Source organism: Bufo bufo, chromosome 10 (genome assembly GCF_905171765.1).
Source record: "Bufo bufo chromosome 10, aBufBuf1.1, whole genome shotgun sequence".
NCBI classification, from domain to species: Eukaryota; Metazoa; Chordata; class Amphibia; order Anura; family Bufonidae; genus Bufo; species Bufo bufo.
The window spans coordinates 126,988,023-127,010,582 of NC_053398.1; positions in this window are offsets into that span (position 1 = coordinate 126,988,023).

The following is a 22,560-nucleotide window of genomic DNA, read 5'->3' on the forward strand; positions in this document are numbered from 1 at the left end:
ATTTTAAGTAGGCCTCAAATACCAGAAACTAGTTATTTTGAGAATGGCAAATTTGGGAATAGTTTTTCAACCCAGAAAAAAAATGTGCTTTTACGGTCACTACAAATAACTTGACCAGCTAAAACAGTACAGATTTGCTTGAATAGAAATGTGAGACCTGTTTTTTTTTGCACTGTGTGACAGGTTAAGGTTTAATCTCAGAATCAGACTTCTATCTGCACGGTAGCGTGTGTCTTAGGTTTTTCTGAATGACACTATCAGTACCTTCAATGTAAGATATCCTTTTTGGGATAGATTTCAAGTAGGCCTCAAATACCAGAAACTAGTTATTTTGAGAATGGCAAATTTGGGAATAGTTTTTCAACCCAGAAAAAAAAAATGTGCTTTTACGGTCACTACAAATAACTTGACCAGCTAAAACAGTACAGATTTGCTTGAATAGAAATGTGAGACCTGTTTTTTTTTGCACTGTGTGACAGGTTAAGGTTTAATCTCAGAATCAGACTTCTATCTGCACGGTAGCGTGTGTCTTAGGTTTTTCTGAATGACACTATCAGTACCTTCAATGTAAGATATCCTTTTTGGGATAGATTTCAAGTAGGCCTCAAATAACAGAAACTAGTTATTTTGAGAATGGCAAATTTGGGAATAGTTTTTCAACCCAGATAAAAAAAAGGGCTTTTACGGTCGCTACAAATAACTTGACCAGCTAAAACAGTACAGATTTGCTTGAATAGAAATGTGAGACCTGTTTTTTTTTGCACTGTGTGACAGGTTAAGGTTTAATCACAGAATCAGACTTCTATCTGCACGGTAGCGTGTGTCTTAGGTTTTTCTGAATGACACTATCAGTACCTTCAATGTAAGATATCCTTTTTGGGATAGATTTCAAGTAGGCCTCAAATACCAGAAACTAGTTATTTTGAGAATGGCAAATTTGGGAATAGTTTTTCAAACCAGAAAAAAAAATGTGCTTTTACGGTCGCTACAAATAACTTGACCAGCTAAAACAGTACAGATTTGCTTGAATAGAAACGTGAGACCTGTTTTTTTTTGCACTGTGTGACAGGTTAAGGTTTAATCTCAGAATCAGACTTCTATCTGCACGGTAGCGTGTGTCTTAGGTTTTTCTGAATGACACTATCAGTACCTTCAATGTAAGATATCCTTTTTGGGATAGATTTCAAGTAGGCCTCAAATACCAGAAACTAGTTATTTTGAGAATGGCAAATTTGGGAATAGTTTTTCAACCCAGAACAAAAAGTGTGCTTTTACGGTCACTACAAATAACTTGACCAGCTAAAACAGTACAGATTTGGTTGAATAGAAATGTCAGGTCTATTTTTTAGGCGCTGGGTGACAGGCTCAACTTGCCCCTGATGTAGAATATGGCCAAAAAATAACCACACTGTTGATGGTTAAATGCACTTGGGTGACACATGCTCAGCCTGCACCAGATGTAGTATATGGCCAAAAAATAATCAGACTGTTGATGGTTAAATGCACTTCGGTGACACAGGCTCAGCCTGCAGCTGATGTAGTATATGTCCAAAAAATAACCAGACTGTTGATGGTTAAATGCACTTCGGTGACACAGGCTCAGCCTGCAGCTGATGTAGGATATAGCACAAAATAACCACACTATTGATGGTTAAATACACTTGGTGATAGCTTGTGCTGGCGCACCACAAGTCACAAAATGGCCGCCGATCACCCCAGAAAAAAGTGATCTAAAAACGCTCTGGGCAGCCTCAAAAAAGTGAGCAAGTCAATATTAGCACTTCAATGATCCACAGCTGCAGATCGATCACAGAATGAAGTCTTTTGGAGGAGTTAATCACTGCCTAATCTCGCCCTAACGTCGCAGCTGCAACCTCTCCCTATGCATTAATCAGCAGAGTGACGTGCAGCGCAACGTGACCCAAGCTTATATAGAGGCTGGGTCACATGCTGCACTGGCCAATCACAGCCATGCCAATAGTAGGTATGGCTGTGATGGCCTCTTGGGGCAAGTAGTATGACGCTTGTTGATTGGCTGCTTTGCAGCCTTTCAAAAAGCGCCAAGAAAGCGCCGAACACCGAACCCGAACACAGACTTTTACGAAAATGTTCGGGTTCGGGTCCGTGTCACGGACACCCCAAAATTCGGTACGAACCCGAACTATACAGTTCGGGTTCGCTCATCCCTAATAACTAGAGATGAGCGAAGTGTTCAAAAATTTGATTCGGATGCTTCGCAGAATTTTCCAAAAATATTTGATTAGATTTAAATGTATTTGTGACAAAGCACTTTACAAAATCGGCTATTTCCCAGCTTTAGGGAGCGTGTATCTCGGTGTACAGGGTGGGCCATTTATATGGATACACCTTAATAAAATGGGAATTGTTGGTGATATTAACTTCCTGTTTGTGGCACATTAGTATATGTGAGGGGGGAAACTTTTCAAGATGGGTGGTGACCATGCCGGCCATTTTGAAGTCGGCCATTTTGAATCCAACTTTTGTTTTTTCAATAGGAAGAGGGTCATGTGACACATCAAACTTATTGGGAATTTTACACGAAAAACAATGGTGTGCTTGGTTTTAACTTAACTTTATTCTTTCATGAGTTATTTACAAGTTTCTCTTTGTTTACAGCCATTGACATGTCGCCGAGGTTAACACGTGAGGAGCGGATAGAAATTGTGTTGATGTCTGGTGAACGCAGTAACCGGGTCATTGCAGCAGATTTCAATGCAAGACGCCCTACGAGACCACCCATCTCCCATGCTACAGTTAGCAAACTGCTTGCTAAGTTTCGTGAAACTGGTTCAGTGTTGGATTTGCCAAAATGTGGACGCATGAAATCTGTCTCTAATGAAGAAACATCAGTGGCTGTCCTAGCTTCATTCAGCGAGAGCCCACAGCGTAGCACTCGCCGCATGTCACTGGAGAGTGGCATTAGTCGAACATCCCTTCGGCCGATATTAGCTACTCACAAATGGCACCCTTACAAACTCCAGCTACTGCAGCATCTCAATGAGGATGACCCAGATCGGCGCACTGAATTTTCAGAATGGGCAAAACAAAAATTGGAACAGGACCCTCAGTTTACGCAGAAGATTTTGTTTAGTGATGAGGCAAACTTTTATGTGAATGGTGAAGTTAACAAACAAAACCACCGCTATTGGTCTGACACTAACCCACATTGGATAGATCCCTCCAAAACTGTTGAAACAAAAAAATTTATTGTATGGTGTGGTATATGGGGTACAAAGATAGTCGGGCCATTCTTCATCAATGGAAACCTCAAGGCCACTGGATATGTGAAATTGCTACACGATGATGTGTTTCCCTCTTTATGCACTGAAGCTGGCACGTTCCCTGAGTTTTTCCAGCAAGATGGTGCACCACCACATTATGGGTGTCAGGTCCGAGCATTCCTAGATGAACAGTTTCCTGGAAAGTGGATTGGTCGTCGTGGGCTAGTTGAATGGCCAACAAGGTCTCCCGATCTGACCCTCTTAGACTTTTATCTTTGGGGTCATCTGAAGGCAATTGTCTATGCTGCGAAGATACGAGATGTGCAGCACCTGAAACTACGGATACTGGAAGCCTGGGCTAGCATTTCTCCTGCGGTGTTGCTATCAGTGTGTGAAGAGTGGGAGAAGAGGGTTGCATTGACAATCCAACACAATGGGCAGCACATTGAACACATTTTATAAGTGGTCAGAAACTTGTAAATAACTCATGAAAGAATAAAGTTACGTTAAAACCAAGCACACCATTGTTTTTCGTGTGAAATTCCCAATAAGTTTGATGTGTCACATGACCCTCTTCCTATTGAAAAAACAAAAGTTGGATTCAAAATGGCCGACTTCAAAATGGCCGCCATGGTCACCACCCATCTTGAAAAGTTTCCCCCCTCACATATACTAATGTGCCACAAACAGGAAGTTAATATCACCAACAATTCCCATTTTATTAAGGTGTATCCATATAAATGGCCCACCCTGTACATCACTGTGCAGCGCAGAAACATGAATAGCTAGTTTGCTGTGGTAGTGAAACAGTTACTGTGCGGGAGGGGACCCTTTCTTACTGGTGGCAGGCGGAGATCAGCGCTGTGGAAGTGCTCATCTCTCTATAATCATCTGTATTACTGACACTCATACTGTAAACATAACGTCCCCCAAAAATAATTGTGGTAAGCTTATACTGTGCCAAGGTGCCCCCACAGTAATAGTGCTTCCAAAAGCCCCACCAATAGGAATAATTCTCTGCTAGAGCACACATGGTTGTAATAATGCTCCTAAAGTGTCCCCAACATGCCCCCACTGACCCCCAGTAGTAATAAAGCCCATCATATTGCCCCGCAGTAGTAATAATTCTCCTTATAATGTGCCAGTGCAAAAAATACCCCCTCTTAATGCCCCCAGTTGTGCTAATGTCCCCATAATGCCCCCATAATGTGCCAGTATAAAATACCCCTATATAGTGCCCCCAGTAAATGCTCCATAGTCCTCCTCAACGCCCTTCTTCCTAGTCCCCCCATAATGTACCAGTATAAAATGCCCCATATATAGTGCCCCAGTAGATTCCCTCAGGGTCGTCATAATTTGCAAGTATAAAATACCCCTTCTTAGTGCCCCCATAGATGAGCTCATAGTACTCCTCTCTCCCCTTCCCCATAGTACCCACCATAATGTACCCCAGTATAAAATACCCCTATACAGAGCCCCCCATATAAAATACCCCTTCTTTGTGGCCTCAGTAGATGCCCCCATAGTGCTCCCAATAATATGCCAGTAAGAAGTTCCCCCATAGATGCCCCCACAGTGCCTCCCAATAATGTGCCAGTAAGATATGCCCCCATAGATGCCCCCCAATCATGTGCCAGTATCAAGTGCCTCCATAGATGCCCCCCAATCATGTGCCAGTAGCAAGTACCCCATAGATGCCCCCAATCATATGCCAGTAACTAGTACCCCCATAGATGCCCCCCAATCATGTGCCAATAACAAGTGCCCCTACAGATGCCCCCAATCATGTGCTAGTAACATGTGCCCACATAAATGCCCCCAAATAATGTGCCAGTAACAAGTGCCCCTATAGATGCCCCAATCATGTGCCAGTAGTAGTACCTTATAAAAAAATAAACACATACTTACCTCCATCAGGCTGGCAACGAGGCGATGCAGGCCTCTTCCGGACTGTGTCTCCCGCCTACACCGGCCTTTGATAGGGTGCAGGTCTAGTGCCTGCAGCCTATCAGAGGAACGGGAGGGGAGACGCCTCTCCCTCCCCTGCCCCGCCGCAGCACTTCCATCTGTATCGCTGTCCTGAGGACGGAGATAAAGATGACTATGGAGATGAGCGCTTCCACAATGGAAGCGCTCATCTCCCTGTGCCCTGCCACCGCCCCCCACGTCTCCAGTGGCCAGCGGGGCTCAAGAGGCAGCTGCCTTGGGCACCCCAGGAGAAACTGGGCCAGGGCAGCTGCCCCTTTTGCCCCGCGGTAAAGACAGTCCTGGCTGTACTAGCGGTGGCGGCTGACAGCGTTTTAAAGGGGAATCAGCAGGGGGCACTATTGGGGCACGATCTAAGAGTGTTTTATACTTGCGCAAATTATAGGGCACTATGGGGATCTTGGCTCAACTGGGGGCACTAAGAGTGTTTTTGGGCACACAGTAGGGGGCATTGGCACACATTATGAGGGCATTATGGGGACATAAGCTCTACCGGGGGCAGTAAGAGGAGGTATATTTTATACTGCCACACAACACAGCATTTTTATGTACTGGCACACATTATAAGGGGGCAATTTTCTACTGTTACACATTATAAAGAGAATTATTACTACTGGGGGCATTATGGTGGGCTTTATTACAGTTTATGAGGAACATAAATACTAGTATGAGCACTATGGGAGCATTATTACTTCGGGGACATTATTACTGTAGGGGCACTATTACTACTACGTGTTGTCTGGTAGATAATTATTTCTATTGGTGGGACTTTTGGGAGTACTATTACTGTGGGGGGGCACCCTGGCATGGTATCAGCTTAGCACAATTATTTTTGGGGAACATTATGTTTACACTATTAGTTTCACGGACACTATTTCCTGTGTGCAGTTATTTTTTAGGATACTGTGTGCCAATAATTACTGAAGGGGAACTATCTGTGTGTAACTTGTATAGGGAGCACAGCAGGCACAATTTTAGAGGTGTCAGGATGGGGTATTCAGAAGGTGGGAGGATGATGGAAAACTTGGAAACTAAGATGTCTGTCTGTTAAACTCTGCAAAGAGAAGAGATGGCTAAAATATCATCATGGAGGTGTGGTCTGAAAGGAGAAGATGAGGACAGGAACATCTACATCAAAGGAGACGTCACTGGATGTAAGAGGTATGTGAACCTGTATTAGGCTACCTTCACATCTGAGTTAGTGATTCTGGCACGGTCTTCCAGCAGAGAACAGCCTGCCGGAATTCACCAGCTCCAGCACTGCTGGATGCAAACAGAATGCCCGCCGGCCCATTAGCTATAATGGGGTCTGGCCACAATCTGACAAAAATGCAGAGAATCAGCGGGACACAAACCGCTGCATGCCTGAGTTTGTGTTCGGACAATTCCTTGCATTCTCTGCCAGGTCAGGTGGCCGGAGCGTAGTGCTGATTGTGTCTGCCACTGGTTCAATTGGTCCCTGCTCTCTCCCTATAGTGTGGATAAAGTCTCCCTATTATCTCCCTGCACTATCTCAGAGCTGTCCCTGAACTGTTCAAAAGTAATATTTGTAATATTTTTAATAAATAAAGTCTTTCCTAATTACTGTCCCTAGTGCCTGTGACATCTATCACTGCATTAAGTACATAGTAAAGAAGTAAAGAATGGCAGGAGGAGACATTTTGTAGGGCTGTGACATCACAGGGGCTGGATATCTGCTGATTGGCTGTCTGCATGGCATTGCGGGTGCTCCCTCGTTCCCGGGCTTCTTACTACCTCTTTCTAACATATGCAGCAGCCATTTTAGAAAAAATCTGATTTGTTACTTCGAAGCACCAGGAAATTCAGATTCGTGACAAATTTTTCCTGAAATTTGGATCGAATTCCACTTTGTCAACTTTGATTCGCTTTACACTAATGGCTATTCTGATGATAGGCCATCTGTAAGGTCCCCAAGTGGCATTATCACTTCTACACCCTACTTATGTCTGTATATGGAATAACCATTTCATCTTATGTCTTTATTCCAGGTCCTCCATGTAGTGTGCATTTCTTTTTATGCATTTGTAATGTTCATGTAATAACCTGGTTCCCCAGCAGGTGGCAGCAGACTTGGCAGTGATACTTTACAGAGGGTGGACCCTGGCTTTCCAGCTCTCTTAGACACTCTCCTCTGACGAGACAGTACGGTCTAGGGAGAACCAGTTGGTTCCTGTATACCATGCTGTAGGGAGAAACAACAAACACTCGTCCCTGAGGGACTAAGCTCTCCATAAAATCTAGCTAGGACAAGAAGTTCCTGGAATCACAGTGAGAGACAGACTTAGAACAACAGCAACAAGCTGAAAGGAAAGCACTTCTATTTAATATTGCTGACATATCAGAGCTGAGAGAGTACACTACAGATTCAGCAGAGAGAAGTTTGTTTTGCAGAAGTATTTGCCTACCAAAGTCCTGCTAAAACTTGCTGGAAACCAAGACCAGTTCTGTGTATGTTTGGATTGTCGTTTATGCAAAGTAAAGCAACTGTTGAACTTCCATACAACCAAGTCTGGACTCAACTTTATTTCTACATTATCTAAGGGCTCTTTCACACCTGCGTTCTTTTCTTCCGGCATAGAGTTCCGTCGTCGGGGCTCTATGCTGGAAGAATCCTGATCAGTTTTATCCTAATGCATTCTGAATGGAGAGAAATCCGTTCAGAATGCATCAGGATGTCTTCAGTTCCGGAACGGAACGTTTTTTGGCCGGAGAAAATACCGCAGCATGCTGCGCTTTTTGCTCCGGCCAAAAATCCTGAAGACTTGCCGCAAGGCCGGATCCGGAATTACTGCCCATTGAAAGGCATTGATCTGGATCCGGCCTTAAGCTAAACGTCGTTTCGGCGCATTGCTGGATCCGACGTTTAGCTTTTTCTGAATGGTTACCATGGCTGCCGGGACGCTAAAGTCCTGGCAGCCATGGTAAAGTGTAGCGGGGAGCGGGGGAGCAGCATACTTACCGTCCGTGCGGCTCCCGGGGCGCTCCAGAGTGACGTCAGGGCGCCCCAAGCGCATGGATCACGTGATCGCATGGCACGTCATCCATGCGCATGGGGCGCTCTGACGTCATTCTGGAGCGCCCCGGGAGCCGCACGGACTGTAAGTATACTGCTCCCCGGCTCCCCGCTCCTACTATGGCAACCAGGACTTTAATAGCGTCCTGGCTGCCATAGTAACACTGAACGCATTTTGAAGACGGCTCCGTCTTCAAATGCTTTCAGTACACTTGCGTTTTTCCGGATCCGGCGTGTAATTCCGGCAAGTGGAGTACACGCCGGATCCGGACAACGCAAGTGTGAAAGAGGCCTAAGTTAACTACCCTTTTGCACTGCTTAGGACGGCCATGTCTGGGATCCACGGATATCCAGGTAGGAACACCGTGACACATTTACATAACATCTACAGAGACTGTAGTCCACCCTGCACCACTCTGGCAATCCTTCCTCTGGGTACCAACATTACCATCTACAAAGGGAGCCTTGTGCTTCCGCTGTCTAACCGCAGCTGGCGTCACGTTTACTTGCTCTATAAGAGGGACATATGTTGTAGAAACCTCCTAAGGGGTGAGGGATACCCCAGACGCTGAACCATGGGCCCGTTGCACATCAATAACAGACAGCCCTGCAGTAGAGCCTAATAGGAAGCCAGCAGAAATCCCATAGACCGCATTAGTATTCTATTGCAGTCTATGGTATAAGAATATAAAAAATAAAAAAAAAGGAATTACAAATTTAAATCACCAATTAACAATAGAAAAAGAAAACACGTGAGAAAATGTTCAAAATATAAAAATATAAAAATACTTATCCTCTACAGTGAATAACACATCAGGAAAAAAATCTAAATACCTGAATCTCTCCATATTTAAAATAAAAATGGAATATAAAGTGATAAAAAATTTATATGTATCTCCAATTGGTACTAAAAAAAAAGCTACAGCTAGCCCCACAAAAAATGAGGATATATAAATCTCTGTAGGCTAAAATCTTTCAAAAAAGTTATCGGTGTCAGAATATGCCAATGTAGATTTTTTTTAGGTTTATTTTTAAAAAAAACATGGTAAACATAATAAACCATGCTTTTTCCTGAGAATGTAATATTGTAACTGTGAAAACAAATCCTCCAAACACTGGCTGAATTACATTTTATTTTTTATTAATTGTTTGACACATTTTTCCACTTATTTTTTAAGGTTTTATTACAAGTAACAGTTAATTAAATGGTTCTATTAAAAGATACACTTTGCCCTGAAAAAAAAACTTACGTGATCGAAAAATGAAAAAGTTGTGGCTCCTAAAAGGTGTCAATGAATGTCCATGCAATCCATGGATGTGTAAGATTCCTTATTAACAAGACCTTGTTACTCTGGTTGATATCTCTACCGGCTTCATGTGCCCTAATAAGACTTACAGGAAGGAGATGTGAACAATGGACCATCCTTTTGAAAATGCTTTGAATATAAAATAAAAAACCATTTGCATCAGTTATAAACTGCAGAAGATGACTTACAATATATAATTATGTTCCATTTATATTCCGTATACTGTCAGATTATAGAAAGATTATAGCAGCAGGAAAGGAGGGTGTTGATCTTCTTGTAGGAAGAAACTTATTCATGTCATTATATTGAAGTTGCTTGTGACAAGAATAGTGTCATAAAGCCAGCCGAAATAATGTGCACAGTCAATAAAGTAAATGATCAGAGCAGCAGGAGATGAGTGTGTTGATCTTGTGAGAGGTAGTGACCTGTCTATTCATGCCATTATAAAAGTAAAGATAAAGCTGCTTGTGACAGGCGTAATTTGATAAAGTTGGTAGGCATAGAAGATTTTGTATACATGCAGATAAAGTGAATTATGAAAGCAGCAGGAGATGAGTGTGTTGATCTAGTGGGAGGTAGTGACCTGTCTGTTCATGTCATCATATTGAAGTTGCTTGTGATAGGGGTAGCATCATAAACACTCCAGAAATAAAACATTTTGTTTACAGTCAATAAATTGAATAAGAGCAGCAGGAGATGAGCATGTTGATCTTGTGAGAGGTAGTGACCTGTCTATTCATATCATTATAAACAGGGCTTTTTTTCTGTCGGAACGCACCAAAACGGCGTTCCGCCACCTTTTGACATCACAGCCTGCGATGTATCAGCGGGGAGGGACTGGGAGGAGGAGCTGGGGGCCGGTGCGTTCACTGTGCTCCGGCCCCCAGCTCCAGTACAGTTATAGAATGTGTAAAATTAATAATGATTCTATTCATGAGGCCCCCTCTGTAGTAGAACATTCAATATATCCATCCTACTCACAGGGCTGTTATCGTAATCCAGGCCGGCCGGGCAGACGAGCGGCAGCGTCACTGACTGACGTCACGTGCCTGTGCCGCCTGCTTCATTCATAAAGTAGGCCGGGCAGGCACGTGACGTCAGTCAGTGACGCTGCCGCTCGTCTGCCCGGCCGGCCTGCATTACGATAACAGCCCTGTGAGTACACATTTTATAACTGTACTGGAGCGGCAATGGGGGGTCTGTGGATGGCAGTGTTATGCGGGGGGGGTCTGTGGATGGCACTGTTAAGGGGGGGGTCTGTGGATGGCACTATTATGGGGTGGGGGGCTGTGGATGGCACTGTTATGGGGTGGGGGGGTCTGTGGATGGCACTGTTATGGGGTGGGGGGTCTGTGGATGGCACTGTTATGGGGTGGGGGGGGTCTGTGGATAGCACTGTTAAGGGGGGGTCTGTGGATGGCACTGTTAAGTGGGGGTCTGTGGATGGCACTGTTATGGGGTGGGGGGGTCTGTGGATGTCACTGTTATGGGGTGGGGGGGCTGTGGATTGCACTGTTATGGGGTGGGGGGGGTGTCTGTGGATGGCACTGTTATGGGGTGGGGGGGTGTCTGTGGATGGCACTGTTATGGGGTGGGGGGTTCTGTGGATGGCACTGTTAAGGGGGGTCTGTGGATGGCACTGTTATGGGGTGGGGGGTCTGTGGATGGCACTGTTATGGGGTGGGGGGTGTCTGTGGATGGCACTGTTATGGGGTGGGGGGGTGTCTGTGGATGGCACTGTTATGGGGTGGGGGGTCTGTGGATGGCACTGTTATGGGGTGGGGGGTCTGTGGATGGCACTGTTATGGGGTGGGAGGGTCTGTGGATGGCACTGTTATGGGGTGGGGGGGTCTGTGGATAGCACTGTTAAGGGGGGTTCTGTGGATGGCACTGTTAAGGGGGGGTCTGTGGATGGCACTGTTATGGGGTGGGGGGGTCTGTGGATTGCACTGTTATAGGATGGGGGGGTCTGTGGATGGCACTGTTATAGGATGGGGGATCTGCGTATGCCATCCCCATCTGGGGGGTTTCTTTGCTGGGCTGGACTTTTATAGCCCCCCCAAATTTTACTTGCATTCCTGTTCTCTAAAGGGGCGGTTTTAGGGGGCGGTCCTAGGGGTGGGTAGGGGCGTGGCCAGGGGAGGGGGGCTGAGTTCCACCACCTTTTCTCTGAGAAAAAAAGCCCTGATTATAAAGGTAAAGATAAAGCTGCTTGTGATAGAAGTAGTGTCTTAGGACCCTAGTAGACAGGACGACATTATAATTAGTTCCTGATAATTGGCCCATATAATCAAGCAGCTATTTGTCAGCTGATGGGCATCTTTCACCAGGATGACAGATGCTGGATTATCAGCAGCACATTGTCCTCTTTAATCAATAGAAATAAATATCAGAGGAAAGACTGCAGTATCAATCGTTCCTTCCACATTCAGTTTGCATTGGCCTATGTAATCAGGCCTGTGCAAATGATCACCAATGGGTGTGTATCATCCTTCTAAGTTTACACTGCCCCAAAATCAGAGAGTGAAATAGGGTCCATACAGTCAAATAAAATACGACATTTTGTGTATAAACTCAGGGGTGCACCACCAATGAGGCCAGGTGAGGCGATTGCCTCAGGCAGCACCAGGTAGGGGTAAGAAGGGGGCAGCGGAAGGGCCATAGCCAATGAGCGCTTTCATTGTGGAGAAGGGTTTAGGTTAAGAAATTAGCATTGGGGGTGGGGCGCCCTTTCAGTTTTTGCCTCCGACAGCAGAAAGCCTAGGTGCACCCCTGTATAAACTGAATACAGAATAACAATAGTTAATAACATGAGTCGATGGACCATGGATGGATAAATTTACCAAAGTTGGACAATGATCCAGGGCTGCAAACAGGGCAGTAAAGGTGGTACTGTAGTCAGAGGCCCCAGGCTAATGAACTATAAAAAGTTCCAATACTTACCTGTCTACTTTTCTCGGATGCCCAGTGGCCCACCTGTCTCTGCTTGGGTCCCACATAATTATACTACTTACTAAGATTGCTAAATGGCCCCATTTTATAAGCAGTAGCATGCAAACTTGTGACCCATCCATTTCACAGGGCCCCTCCCCAAAATTGACTTTGTCATTTGCCTACCAAATGATTATAATGGGGTACTGGATGGAGGATGAGGCATGTGGCAGGAATATTAAGTACTCTCATCTTCTAACACTACTGGGCCCTGCTTGGGACTTGACCTATTGATACATAAAGATGATTATATCTAATGTACTTCTGTACGAAACATAATTGTGGACATCATTTCCATTTCCAATTAATTTTTTACAAAGCCAAATAGGTGTAGGTGTAGCAAAACTGAAGGGACACAAGTATCTTGAATAGCAAAGCACACACCCACTGCCAGATTTAGCGTTAGCTACCTAGCTCGACATCAGCCGGTGAACTTACCCTGCCTATAGTGCAGATGCCATCATGTAAGGCTACTTTCACACTAATTAATATTTTATCCGTCATAGGGTCTCAATACTGGAAAAAAAATGCTTCTGTTTTGTCCCCATTCATTGTCATTGGGGACAAAACGTAACTGAATAGAACGGAACGCTCCAAAAGGCATTCCGTTCCATTCTCATACCGGAGAGAAAACCTTTCCATTCTGGGATGCGGAGCAAGATGCATCCATCCCCCGAAAACAGACCCTATTAACTTTCAATGGAGTTCATGACGGATCAGTCATTGCTATGTTAAAGATAATACAACCGGATCCGTTCATAACGGATTCAGATGGTTGTATTATCAGTAACTGAATGTTTTTTGCTAAACCCTGCCGGATCAGGCAAAAATGCTAGTGTGAAAGTAGCCTAAGAGGGATCCCACTATCAAGAACCTGACTAGAAAACCCCATGAGGTCCTTGTGGGTAAAATGGAAACTATCTAATATTCATCAGGTAGCTGCTGGCGGAAGGAGCGGATTGGTCAAGTAGTCGTACTAGTCGGGGTTACAAAAAAAGTGATCACAGAATAACAACCCCGAAAAAAACGGATTCTGTCTTTTGAGCCTCTGCCTTCACACGGTCAGCATTTGGTCAGTAATCCACCAGTATTGCTAAAAGGCCCAAAAAAAAATGTAATTCAATGTTTTTTTTTTGTTTTGTTCGATCTTTAATGCTTCATCACTGAATATTATCAAATGTTACATATGCCCATCTAATATGTACGAGATATATTTTGTGTATTATCCTTTCCTTGTACTTTTGTGCACTATGCTATTGTAAAAGTGTATTCACGTCTCTGTTTTATACCATAATAAACATACAATTATAAAAAATAAAAATAGATGTGGATCCAAAACAGAGATGACACATGATTGGAATATTTGCATGTCTTCTGTGTTTTGTACCCACTTCTGCTTTGGTCTTCCAAATCATGAGCATATTCTGATGCAACATAGGGATGTTGTGATAGAGGCTTACGGATGCTCCAAAGACAGGATCAGATGTGTTTTTCTTTTTCCATCCTTCTGACAGATCAGAAGAATGGTAACATAAATGATGATGTCAACAAGGCCAAACAGTGACACTAGTGGCAACGTCACAGAGTGGAGAGGGTGGCAACCGCATGAGGAGTCAACACAGTGGACCAGTGACAGAGTAGTGAGGGTGGAAACCACATGAGGAGTCAACACAGGGGACCAGTCACAGAGTAGTGATGGTCGTAACTGCATGAGGAGTCAATATATTGGCCCAGTCACAGAGTAAGTAGGGTGGCAACCACATGAGGAGTCAACACAATGGCCCAGTCACAGAGTGGTGAGGGTGGCAACAGCATGAGGAGTCAACATAGTGTCCCAGTCACAGAGTAGGAAGGGTGGCAACCACATGAGGAGTCAACACAATGGCCCAGTCACATAGTGGTGAGGTGGCAACCGCATGAGGAGTCAACACAGTGGCCCAGTCACAGAGTGGTCAGGGTGGTAGCCACATGAGGTGTCAATATAGTGGCCCAGATACAGAGTGGGGAGGATGGCAACCTCATGAAGAGTCAACACAATGGCCCAGTCACAGAGTGGTGAGATGGCAACTGCTTGAGGAGTCAACACAGTGGCCCAGTCACAGAATGGTGAGGGTGGTAACCACATGAGGAGTCAATATAGTGGCCCAGTCACAGAGTGGTGAGGTGGCAACTGCATGGGAATTTGTAAGCCGTGTACTGGGGTGGGCTCCCCAGGATACAGCAAAGTCAGGAACGAGAAAAGCAACTATGACACCAGCTATTGTAAAACAGGCTTTTTTCTGTAACAGGGTATTAAACACAAATCCAAATGCAAGAAACATAAAATGAGGTTACATACAATCAGCCTGGACGTCGAGACCCCTGTGCTGCACAGCACGGCGCCCCAAGATGGCTGACAGACACCACTTGCGATAATTTACCAATTGCGGGCACAACTATCACTGCCCCGCCGTACCGCTTATTACTAGTGTTGATCGAGCATGCTCAGCCGAACACCAGTTCGGCTCGAGCATCTCGATGCTCGGCACATGGCGGTATTTGGCCGAATACTGCATGTGCTCAAGCACGATGCTCGAGTCTCCTCCCCGCACGTTTGTTGGTTGCTACGCAGCCAATAAACATGCAGGTAAGTACTGCCCTTCACTGTAATGCCATAGCCATGTTGGTTACTGGCATTACAGTGATTGGCTGGCCGGAACGAGTCATCGGGTGCTATATAGCACCTGATGACACGTATTTGGCTCAGTGTTAGTCAGGGAGAGCTGTGCTGAAGAAGGGAAAGATAGCGTAGTGAGTGAAAAAAATTTTTTGTCAGTTGAAAAATTTGTCAGAGACCCAAAAGTCCTTTTAAGGACTATTGTGTGTTGCAGCAGAAATATAGATTTTTAGGGCAACCTGCGCTAAATTGGTAAAACTTTACAGACCCAAAAGTCCTTTTAACCCCTTAAGGATCGGGCCATTTTTCACCTTAAGGACTAGACTCATTTTTGAAAATCTGACATGTGTCCCTTTATGTGGTGATAATTTTAAAACGCTTTTACTTATCCAAGCCATTCTGAGACTGTTTTCTCATCACATATTGCACTTCATGACATTTATGACGTAAATTTGAATCAAAATATTTCATTTTTATTTATAAAAAATACTAAATTTACCAATAATGTTGAAAAATTTCAATTTCCATTCTTTTTAAACAGATAGTGATACCTCATATAATAGTTATTACTTTACATTTCCCATATATCTACTTCATGTTTGGATCATTTTGTGAATGCCATTTTATTTTTTGGGGACGTTAAAAGGCTTAGAAGTTTAGAAGCAAATCTTGAAATTTTTCTGAAAATTTCCAAAACCCACTTTTTAAGAACCAGTTCATGTCTGAAGTCACTTTGTAAGGCTTACATAATAGAAACCAGCCCAAAATTACCCCATTTTAGAAACTACACCGCTCAAGGTATTAAAAACTGATTTTACAAACATTGTTAACCCTTTAGGCGTTCCACAAGAATTAATGGAAAATGAAAATGAAATTTCAGAATTTAACTTTTTTGGCAGATTTTCCATTTTAATCATTTTGTTCCGCTAACAAAGCAAAGTTTAACAGCCAAACAAAACTCAATATTTATTGCCCTGATTCTGTAGTATACATAAACACCCCATATGTGGTCATAAACTGCTGTATGGCCACACGGCAGGGCGCAGAAGGAAAGGAACGCCATATGGTTTTTAGAAGGCAGATTTTGATGGGCTGGTTTTTTGACACCATGTCCCATTTGAAGCCCCCCTGATGCACCCCTAGAATAGAAACTCCAAAAGTGACCCCATTTTAGAAACTACATCCCTCAAGGTATTCAAAACAGATTTTTCAAACTTTGTTAACCCTTTAGGTGTTCCACAAGAAATAATGGAAATTGGAGATGAAATTTCTGAATTTCACTTTTTTGGCAGATTTTCCATTTTAATAATTTCTTTCCGCTAACAAAGCAAGGGTTAACAGCCAAACAAAACTCAATATTTATTGCCCTGATTCTGTAGTTTATAGAAACACCCCATATGTGGTCGTAAACTGCTGTACAGGCACACGGCAGGGCGCAGAAGGAAAGGAATGCCATATGGTTTTTGGAGGGCAGATTTTACTGGGATAATTTTAACTTGCCATGTCACATTTGAAGACCCCCTGATGCACCCCTAGAGTAGAAACTCCAAAAAAGTGACCCCATTTTGGAAACTACGGGATAATGTGGCAGTTTGGTTGGTACTATTTTAGGGTACAGATGATTTTTGGTTGCTCTATATTACACTTTTTGTGAGGCAAGGTAACAAAAAAATAGTTGTTTTGGCACTGTTTTTATTTTTTGTTATTTATAACGTTCATCTGACAGGTTAGATCATGAGCTATTTTTATAGAGCAGGTTGTTACGAACGTGACAATACCAATACTTTTTTTGTTGTTTTAAGTGTCTCCATATTCTGAAAGCCATATTTTTTTTATTTTTTGGGCGACTGCCTTATGTAGGGGATCATTTTTTTTGGTATGAGTTGATGGTTTGATCGGTACTATTTTAGGGTGCATAGGACTTTTTGATCGCTTTGTAAGGTGTCAAAAAAATTCTTTTTTTTTTTTTTTTTTACGGTGCTCACCTGAGGGGTTAGGTCATGTAATATATTTATATAGCAGGTGGTTATGGACGTGGCAATACCTAATATGTATACTTTTTTTATTTATTTAAATTTTTCACAATAACAACATTTTTGAAACAAAAATAATCATGTTTTAGTGTCTCCATGTTCTGAGAGCCATATTTTATTAATTTTTTTGGGCAATTGTCTTAGGTAGGGGCTCATTTTTTGCAGGATGAGATGACAGTTTGATTGGTATGATTTTGGGGTGCTTATGACTTTTTGATCGCTTGGTATTACACTTTTTATGATGTAAGGAGACAAAAAATGGCTTTTTGACACCGTTTTATTTTATTTTTTTACGGTGTTCACCTGAGGGATTATGTCATGTGATATTTATATAGAGAAGGTCGTTACAGACGTGGAAAAACCTAATATGTATACTTTTTTTTATTTATTTAAGTTTTACACAATAATATCTTTTTTGAAACAAACAAAAAAAATCATGTTTTAGTGTCTCCATAGTCTGAGAGCCATAGTTTTGTTTATTTTTTGAGCGACTGTCTTAGGTAGAGGACAAGCAAGATGGTGCAATACCAGAAGATCCTTGTGGAAAATTTTTTCCAGCTGACAACGCTGGTGGCATAGTATGTAGTTCCTTGGGCAACTGAGGAGGGGAGAGGAGGGGAACACACAGCAGTTCCAACAGAGGCAGGGCAACACTCTCCAAAGCCTGGTACAGTTTCATGACACCCCGCCAGCACCCTCACCCTGATGCGCGGCCTAGTGTCACAAGGAGGGAAAAATTTTGGAAGATGGTGAAGGAGTAGGTAGCAGACCGTGTCAGCGTCCTCAATGATCCCTCTTTGCCTTACAACTACTGTATGCCCAAGCTGGACACGTGGCACAAACTGGCGCTCTACGCCTTGGAGGTGCTGGCCAGCCCTGTCACCAGCGTTTTGTCAGAGCAGGTATTTAGTGCTGCTGGGGGCATAATAACTGATGAGCGCATCCGTCTGTCGACTGAAAGTGCTGACAGGTTGACTCTTAGAAAAATGAACAAGGCCTGGATTGACCATGACTTTTCTACACCACCAGAGAAGAGCGGCTGAACATAAAGGCACTTTAAATGTGTTTTTTATAATGTACTGAATACACTGTATTCCCATGCACCCCTTCCACCACAAAAAAGGGTATATGGTTCAATCTTCCTATTCTCGTCCTCCTCCTCTTTCATCATATCAACATGCTTATTAGTCTGCCCTCGCTCCTAATGTTGTAGAGGGTCAGCTCACCTGCAGGCCCTAGCATATAATGTTTTAGAGGGTCAGCTCACCAGCAGGCCCTCACCTACAATGTTTTAAAAGGTCAGCTCACCTGCAGGCCCTCGCGTATAATATTTTAGAGGGTCATCTCACCAGCAGGCCCTCACCTACAATCTTTTAGAGGGTCAGCTCACTTGCAGGCCCTCATATATAATGTTTTAGAGGGTCAGATCACCAGCAGGCCCTCACCTACAATCTTTTAGAGGGTCAGCTCACCTGCAGGCCCTCGCATGTAATGTTTTAGAGGGTCAACTCACCAGCAGGCCCTCGCATGTAATGTTTTAGAGGGTCAACTCAACAGCAGGCCCTCGCATGTAATGTTTTAGAGGGTCAACTCACCAGCAGGCCCTCAACCATAATGTTTTAAAGGGTCAGCTGACCAGAAGGCCCTCGCCCATATTTTTTTCAATGGTCAGCTCAGCAGCAGGCACTCGCCCGTAATTTTTTGCGATGCTCAGATCAGCAGCAGGCACTCGCCCCTAATGTTTTAAAGCATCAGCTCAGCAGCAGGCCCTCGCCCGTAATGTTTTAGAGGGTCACCAGCAGGCCCTTGCTTCTAATGTTTTTGAGGGTCACTAGCAGGCCATCAATCATAATTTTTCAAGGGTGTATGATGCTCTCCTTTATGTGTAATAAAGGGTGTATAGGAGTGTCGGTTCCTTGTAATTTTTGGAAGCCCTTTCACTTAGTGCATAGGCTTTATGAGTGTAGGAGTAGTGATGAGCGGCAGGGGTCATATTCGAATTCGCGATATTTCGCGAATATTTTGTAGAATATTCGTCGAAAATTAGCAAATTCGAAAATTCAAGTTTTTTTTTTTTACTCTGAAAATCGGAAAGGTAATGATTGTGTAATATGTGAATTTTCGGAATTCTAATTTTCGGATTCTAATTTTTTATTGCGAATTTTTCAATTTACAACTATTAGACAAAGAAGATCATAGCACTATATTAGCTAAATTGCTCTATTCTATTTTTTTCGAATATTCTCTATATTGCTATAACTTCATTTTTTCGAATATTCGTAATATTCTAAAACAAGAATATATAGCAATATAGCGAATATTCAAAAAAACGAATATAGAGCAAAATTCGCAAACACTACTACTCCTAAAGTCAAGTATATTGCAGCCTTCTTATTGGCCCACAAGCTAGAAGCAGTGAGGGATCATGTGTACTGATAAAAAAAACGGAAAAAAAAATTTAATATTCGTGATCAACACTATGTAGGAGTCCCACTACCTGAACAATTGCACCACAATGTAATTGAGGCTCTCCTTTATGTGATATACAGGTTGTATCGGAGCGCCTCTTCTTTGTAATTTTTGGCAGCACTTGCACTTTATATACAAGTAAATATACAGGAAAGAATATTTCCTAACAATTTTTCCTCTAAAATCGATTTTATCTTCGGTTTTGTGCATATTATTGTCAGTCTGTAAAAGTGGCATACTACTCGGACAACATCGTTCCCAGCAGTGACCTGGGAGTCCAAGATGCATCCAGACATCCTCCCCATGCTGTTCCCGAACCATTTCGGTGGTGTTTCCATCAATTTCTGACCTTTTCCTATGAACCAGACACCTTCCCCTCTTCAGAGCAGGGGGTGCCTGGTTTAATGCTCGGCTTCTCCCATTGACTTCCATTGTGCTCAGGTGCTCGGTAGAGCACCAGAGCATCCCGAGGTGTTCGACCCAAACACCCGAGCACTTTGGAGCTCGTTCAACAATATTAAATATTAATAATTTGTTTATGATGTAAAATCCAAGCTGATTGGTTATATGAATATTCTGAAGAGTACTGTTTATGATTGCACTGGGCTCATTTTCTCTTATTTTCCTGAGTGCATTTATTTTATTAATCCATCCAGCCAAAGAATCTTATCATCTGACAATGAATTTCATGTAATGGCACCAAAAAAAGCAAAATATACTTAGTGTAATTATAAAATAGAACAACGTGTAATGAAAAATTGATTGCTTTTTCCAAGAGGAAAGTAGAACATCACCTGGGTTCTTTCATTTCATGATAAATAAAGAAATGTGTGGGTTGGCACATAATTAGATATTGTACATAGTTAATACATTTTCCTAACAGAAGTCCTTAAAGTCTTTTAGAAAATGTCTGTGGACTGCTAGAATTTGTTTTTGTGCACTGAGAAAATAATGAATTTAGATCTCTATGAAATTACCTTTATGACGCTTGACTGCATACTAAGTCATGTTAAATTATTTCAGCTCTTACACTGTCCTTCTGCATTAGCCTCTAGTCTGCTGGAACTTCTTGCATTTTTACAACAAAGACCTGGGTTTAAGGGTTTGCAATTCTGTTGGATTGTTGGGATGTGTCATGTGAAAAGGCCATAGAAAGTGATAGAAACATATATGTCTACACTTACCTAAAATTGATGTTCTTACTTAAATATCATGCATGAATTATTGTGAAAAGCTAGAAATACCCTTGAAAGGCTTTAATGCACATCACAACCACTGGATGGCCACATATAGCACAAACATCTCCTGTCACGGATGTAGTAGGGGAGAACACCAAAAGACAACAAGAAGGAAGGGGAAAGACACTAGGCCTCACCGCTAGGGAAGGAAAAGGGTCACCACCTATAAAACCCTGTTCTTGGCCCTAACTCCTATCCGTATGGGCACCTCTCGATGGTAGAGATACCCATACACAGTAACCTAGAAAACCCTGGTGACCCTCATATGACCTAAAGATAATGACAGGGCAGAGACCACCTGTTCCTTCCCGGGTGAAGGAACTAGCGTCTCACTGAGGCCTAGTAAACAACCAGGGGGGGGGGGGAATACAAAACACAACAAGCGGAACACTTAACTTCAGAGGATGATGGATGAACAGGACTTCAACACGAACCACACTCCAGCTCTTCCAAGACCAAATGAAGCTATCCCAAGCAAGGAGTGAATGGAAAAGTCAGACTAAATAGGGCGAGGTAAAGGTCACATGATCCACACCTGAACAGGAGGTGTGGACATACCAGCAACACACAGACAAAGTGAAACCGAAAGAGGCCGTCAGATCACTAATGCGTAGATAATCTTTCAGACCTTCTGAGACCTGTCACAGATGTGACATCTCCCAACTATTACTGATTGCAAGGACAAAGGGTGCAAAAGACAGAATAAAAGTGCTGCAGTGATACAAAGCACCATAGCTTCTCCTTTTTAGTTGCACAGCCCTATTACCATTCAGGTGTTTTGCAGAGAATCAGAGACCAGCAAAATAAAAAATAAAAATTTGATTCGTCCAAATTGGTCAAGAAATTAAATTCAGGTTCAAATCAATTCTACCACAACCGGAAAAAAATTAAATGCCTGGAAATTTCTCTCAAATTGAATCTGAAGAAACTCTGATTCTAACTAATCAGAATTTATTTTTGCAAAATTTGGGTTGACTGTTGATTCGAGATAATCGATTTGCTCCTCTCCACATAGGAAGTATCTGAACAGCATCTGGATAGCTGTGGTGCTATAGAGGAAAACCATGACCTATATTAATGCTACAACCCCTTCATCTTAGCTTTCTGCTGGGACACCCACCGATCAGCAAGTGAAAACAGATCAATATGTTGTCCCCTAGGTAAACCTTAATTAAAAAAAAAATTTTTATTACCAATAGTCTTGCCTTTAGCTGGTTGGAGTTGGACAACGTTCATTTTGACTTCTTCGTCTTCCAGCTGAAGATATAAAACATGTCTCCTACCATTCTACAGTATGTTGTGTTTTCGGACACTTTTCAATCTTTTGACAAAAAGTAAGACGAAATTTCTTAAATTGCATTTGTCAGCAGGTAAAATGTTCCAATTCTCTTCTAGGCACAGTAAAGAGCAGCCACAAAGAGCTTATCTTGCTCTGGAAGACCCACAATGTCTGTACATTACACAGACAGCCTGATGTTTTCAATAGGGACTGTGCAATACCGTATTCCCCTTACAGTTGCACTTCAGGAAAATTGAACATTTGCTAGAAAATTAGGACCTAGCGCTCAGGAACTGAGGGGTCTTGCAATCAATTTATTTTGTGG